The sequence below is a fragment of the Triticum dicoccoides genome, chromosome 7A (assembly GCF_002162155.2).
Source record: "Triticum dicoccoides isolate Atlit2015 ecotype Zavitan chromosome 7A, WEW_v2.0, whole genome shotgun sequence".
In the NCBI taxonomy this organism is placed as follows: Eukaryota; Viridiplantae; Streptophyta; class Magnoliopsida; order Poales; family Poaceae; genus Triticum; species Triticum dicoccoides.
Window position 1 is genome coordinate 186,219,481 of NC_041392.1, and position 6,307 is coordinate 186,225,787.

Here is a 6,307-nt window from a genome sequence, read left to right on the forward strand (position 1 = left end):
TGTCTGACATCAACCTTTTAGCATGTCATATTTTAATGAGTGCTCACAAGTACAAAAGATGTCCAATATAGTATATTTATATGTGAAATCTCTCTTGCTTCAATATTCTTTCATGAATTGTTCAAGTGACCAATTCTACATTTGCTAACTTTCAATAAGTTTACTACCTATACTTATTCTATGTGAAGTCATCACTCACCATGGTATAAGCATATGAAAAATACATAAATTCAGATTTATGATATTCAATTATTCAACCATTTACTCATAGGATATACGTGAAGCACGTGAGTAAATGACAAACTACTCCAAAAGATAATAGTTAAGGACACTCAGTAGTCAAATAATTAACTAGCCATGGGAGGATTCTTTTTCATTTAATAATTCAGATCCAATGAATTTATTCAAATAGCAAGTAGAATTAAAAATACGCTCCAAGCAAAACACATATCATGTGACAAATAAAAATATAGATCCGAGTAAGGTATACCGATAGTTTTAAAGTGGAAAGAGGGGGTGCCTTCCGGGGCATATCCAAGCTTAGGCGCTTGAGTCTTCCTTGAATATTACCTTGGGGTGCCTCGGGCATCCCCAAGCTTAGGGTCTTTCCACTCCTTATTCTCCTCATATTGATATCTCACCCAAAGCTTGAAAACTTCAATCACACAAAAATTAACGGAACTTTGTGAGATAAGTCAGTATGATAAAGAGTAAACCATTCACTTTGGTACAGTCAAAGACAAGGTTCATAATTGTTCTCACACAATGCCTACTGTACCATATCATTTCTACAATTTATATTGAGAAATATAAGTCATAGAAACTAGAAAACAAGCAAACTATGCAATGAAAACAGAATCTGTCAGAAACAGAACAGTCTGTAATGATCTGAACACTAACCATACTTATGCTACTCAAAAAATTATGAAATAAATTGGTGGACGTGAGGAATTTGTCTATTAATCTTCTGAAAAAATAATCAACCTAATCTCATTCTCCAATAAAAAATGGCAGAAAATCTCGTGAGCGCAAAGTTTCTGTTTTTTACAGCAAGGTCACATTAACTTTCACCCAAGTCTTCCCAAAGGTCTTACTTGGCACTTTATTGAAACAAAAGCTATAATAAATGATTAATACATTAGATTAATCATGAGAACACACAAAAACAGTAAGGTTAAATATTGGATTGTCTCCCAACAAGCGCTTTTCTTTAATGCCTTTTAGCTAGGCATGATGATTTCAATGATGCTCACATAAAAGATAAGAATTGAAACATAAAGAGAGCATGATGAAGAATATGACTAGCACATTCAAACCTAACCCACTTCCTATGCCTAGGCATTTTGTGAGCACACAATTTATAGGAACAAGAATCAACTAGCATAGGAAGGCAAAACAAGTATAACTTCACAACTTTAAGCACATAGAGAGGAAACTTGATATTATTGCAACTCCTACAAGCATATATTCCTCCCTAATAATAATTTTCAGTAGAATCATGAATGAATTCAACAACATAACCATCACATAAAGCATTCTTTTCATGATCTACAAGCATAGAAATTTTACTACTCTCCACATAAGCAAAATTCTCCCCATTCGGAATAGCGGGATCACTAGTTCCTAAAGTTGACACTCTTCCACACCCACTTTAGATGATAGTATTATTCATACTCCAAAAGATATAAGTGAATTTCATGGATCATTCTACAATTAATATGAACTAACAAATGTCCAAGCTTAAAATGTATGAGTGAAGCACACGAAGCATTCTATAAAACCATACTCAAAAGATTTAAGTGAAGCACAAAGAGCAATTCTATAAGATCATACTTAAAAGATATAAGTGAAGCACATGAAGCATTCTATAAATCAATGAAGGGCTATCTAATACTAGCATGGTTCATAAAGGAAGAACAAAAAACACAAAGGACACAAATCATGTGAACGAAACAAAAACGAGGTATACCGATAATTGTTGAAGAAGAAAGATGGGATGCCAACCGGGGCATCCCCAAGCTTAGATGCTTGAGTATCCTTAGAATATTTACTTGGGGTGCCTTGGGCATCCACAAGATTGAGCTCTTTCCTCTCTTTATTCTTCTCACATCAGTAACTCCTCATTCTTCGTACACTTCATCCACAAAAAACTTCAACAAAAACTTTGTGAGATCCATTAGTATAATAAAGCAAATCACTACTCTAAGTATTGTTGCAAACCAGTTCATATTTTGCTTTTGCATTGTAGCTACTGTAATATAACTTTTCCATGGCTTAATCCACTGATATAAATTGATAGTTTCATCAAAACAAGCAAACTATGCATCAAAAACAGAATGTGTCTAAAACAGGACAGTCTGTAGTAATATGAAGGTTTGGTAAACTTATATATCTCCAAAAATTATGAAATAAATTTGAAAATTTGAACAATTTATGCAGAAGCAATGTGCAAAAAATTTCAGACCCATTTGACTTTCCAGTAAAAAAATGTAAAATCTAATCATCCTAAAGTTTCGGTTTTTGTTCTACATATAGTAAACAAGCAATCTAATCATCCTAAAACCAAAGCTTGGCACATTATTTTTATAATACAATGGATATATATATAAGGGGATAATTATTTAAAGAGAAACTTCAACACTACAAAAAAATACACTTCCGTGATGATACGTGTTTGTCACAGTAGGTCGCGTTTTTTGTCATGCATTTACATCCATGATGATTTTATGACAGAATCAAGATAGTCATACGTGTGCTGTCGTAGAAGTGTTCCATGACATTACCAAAATTATCATGACGGAAGTGTGCACTTCCATGGCGATAAATCGCGCGTCACAAAAGTGCTTTTGTCAAGAGTGACGGACATGTGGCATCCACCGTAACGGAACGCCGTTAAGCTATTGGCTCGGGTTTTGGATCCGATAACCCGTTAACAGCCCCGACCAATGGGTATTTTCCATGTGTAAAATCATCGTTGGCGGGAGGAAACACGGGTCGGCTCATTGTTGGGACAGATGTCATCCACTCATTGGACGGAAGGCGCCTATGATACGTCGACACGTGGCACGGCCCATGGAAAGCCTGTTAACGGCCTGTTCGCATATAGCCCATTTACAGCCCGCTGACCCAAGGCCCATTATGCCCTATCCGAATTAGGCCCAGTAGCGTCATCTGGGCCATCCAATATGATTCCAGCCAATTTTCACTTCTGGCCCATGTATGGCCCATGACGTCTTTCAGCCCATATGAGGCCCTATGTAACTCTTGGCCTATTAACGGCCTGTGGTGAAACTGGCCCGTAATGAACAGTGTATCACTTTACACCCATTAACGGCACGTGGTGAAACTGGCCCGTAATGAACAGTGTATCACTTTATACCATTAACGGCCCGTTATTCCGTTGGGCCGTTTCCAGCCCATGTTATCTTTCGGCCTTCTTAGAGCCCATTTATTATTGGGCTCATTTCCAGCGTTTGTTTACTTACGACCCGTTACTATCATTTTCTGCTTGTGGGCCAAATTCAGCCGGTGGTTACAGTCGGCCCGTTTGTGGTCCGTTAATACGTTGGGCCATTTTCATAGCGTCATCAAATACGGCCTATTAACGATGGACCGTTATGGTCAGCCCATGAACGGGCGATTCCAACTCTATCCCGTTTACGGCCATAATGCAGCCTGTTATTGGCCCATGTTTGGCCAATCGATCATACGGCCCGTATAAGGCCCATTGATGATACAGCCTGTAGAAGGCCCATTGTTTCTACGGCCCGTAGAAGGCCTACTATTTCTATGGCCCATAGAAGGCCCACTGCTTCTACGGCCCGTAGGAGGCCCAGTGTCACTACAGTAAATATTAGCCCATGGTTATTGTGGCCTAGTTTTGAAAAATAGGTTATTGCAGCCACTAGTAAACCGCGGAAAAAGAACTGCACTGACTACAGGCAAACAAATAAACAAGACAACAAGGAAATAAATAAGCAAGCAACTTATGCTAGGCTATCACGGTTATTACACATGTTACATCCACTGGGCATCAAAGTTCACCACTAGTGCAAATATAGGGAACAAAGCAGCATATAAACACCGCAACAAAACAAGTCCAGAACTAAAACCACATCAGAAGAGTTCAAGAAACAATATCCTGGGTACCCATAATGCTGGCAAGATGCTTAGCAAGCTTATTAACTTTCTCTTGTTTGGCTCTTAAATCCTCCAGCGCTTGCTGTTGCACAAGAAAGTACGCATCTGAATTCTGCAGGGACTTCCTCAGTCCTTCGGCTTCTTGCCGCAGCACAGCTGACTGATGCCTTTCAGCTTGTAGCTGAGACTAAAGAAGCCGAAGTGATTCAGGCAGCGAGTTCGAAGAGCTTGTGCCAGCGGTACTGGCCAGTAACTCGAACACTACATCAACGCAGGACTGTGGGGTTTTCTCACTGTCTACAAGATCGTTTTTATCACCTTTCTTGGAGACCAATAGGGTTGTCTCACTATCTTGAACCTTATCTGCATTACTTTCTCTACCATTGCATAGTGGGGTGCTCTTCTCCAATATTCTGTTTGCATACTACAAGAGGAACAAGCAGACACATCACAGGTTTAGCTTGTAGTATACGAAACTCATTTTGGTAAACCAGTTTAGTAGTAAGGTGGAAAGGATAACAACATGAAACAAACATATATCTATGTACTATGTTCACTGTATTGTCCATATCATTCTAGTTTATGTTCCCTAATCAAGATAGAGACACAGTTCAACTCATATATTTTTAAGACACATCAGCATAGACAGAATATAAGTGTGAGAAACTACACATCATTGGCAGCACTTGTAATGTGCATCACATGAGAACATAACTGATTATCAACTTAAAACTGAAATCAACATAGAGCAAGAAGTTAGAACAACAATCCAGTTAAAGAAATAGGTTTAAAACATACCTGTTGTGCCATTGGAGTTTCAGTTGGATCCTTCAAATTTGAAAGTAGTTGGTATGAGTAAATATAGTGATGCAACAGCAAAGGAGTATGGACCATAGCTACGGAATCTGACTTGAGAACAGTTGCTCTTCTGCTTTAAACATGGAGTTTGGGTTAGTTGTGGTGGTCTTCATGCTTTGGCCACTGCAGTAGCTTTACAAACTGCTCATGTGGGGGTACTCTATGGTGGACATGGTGCTTTGTCAACTATAAGTGGGTTACTATCCGCTGGGGTTGCGGTTAGATGGGTTGTAGCTGGTTCTCTGCCCAACGGTGTAAGTGTGCAATCTGGAAGGGTCTCGATTATGTGTGGTGGGGCTAGTTTGTGGGCTAGTACAACCATGGTTCTATCTGCATCGACGGGTAGCACTGTCTTTTGTGAAGAACGGGTTTTTGCTCCCTTAGATACTGCCATCACCTCCTCCAATTCAAATGGCTGATAAATAAGAAAAGAAATTGAACGTACAGACATTGTATGATATACAGATGTGGTAATTCACATATATATTGTCTAACCAAACATGACAACATGACACAATTTCACATATATGATGCCTAACTAAACAAGATAGCATGATACAGTTTCAGATATATGATGGATAACTTAATAGGATATAATGGCATAATTCAACATATGATGAGTACCTAAACAGGATGACATGAAAAAACTATATGATGTCTTTCTAAAATAGGTTGGGATGAAATAATTCACATAAATGTTGTCTAAGTATACAGGATGGCATGATATATTTGACATAATTGATTCATATACTAAGCAGCTGGCACTCGCATGTATGATCTCTAAACTAAGCAGATAGAATTCAATATTGTGCATATGATGTCTAAACTAAGCAATGCAAGACACCATATGCATCATACGAGAAATATAAACATTACAACTTAGAGCATTCGCCTCAGGTGGGATATAGGACTGGTCATCTGTCTCTGAGTCCTCCTCTGAGGAGCTCCCTGTAACCATCGAGATATATGCTTCAACATGCACCATTGCCTGCTCTGAAGACCTTGTTTTCACTCCAGATTTTTCCATAACCGGCTCAAATGGCTGGTACACATGAAGAGTAGTTCAATATACATAGATTGTCGACAAATGGAATACGTAATGAAAAAAAAGATGGCATGAGATAATTCACATATATGATGCCTGGCTCCATGGCGGTGCATAATTCACATATATGATAACTGGCTGAAAAACATGTCATTGCATAATTCACATATCTAATATAGAAAGCAAATAGGAGGCATTCACACAAAGCATGTCTAATCTGAGCAGATGGCATGGCAATGCAAGACACCATATGCATGATATGAG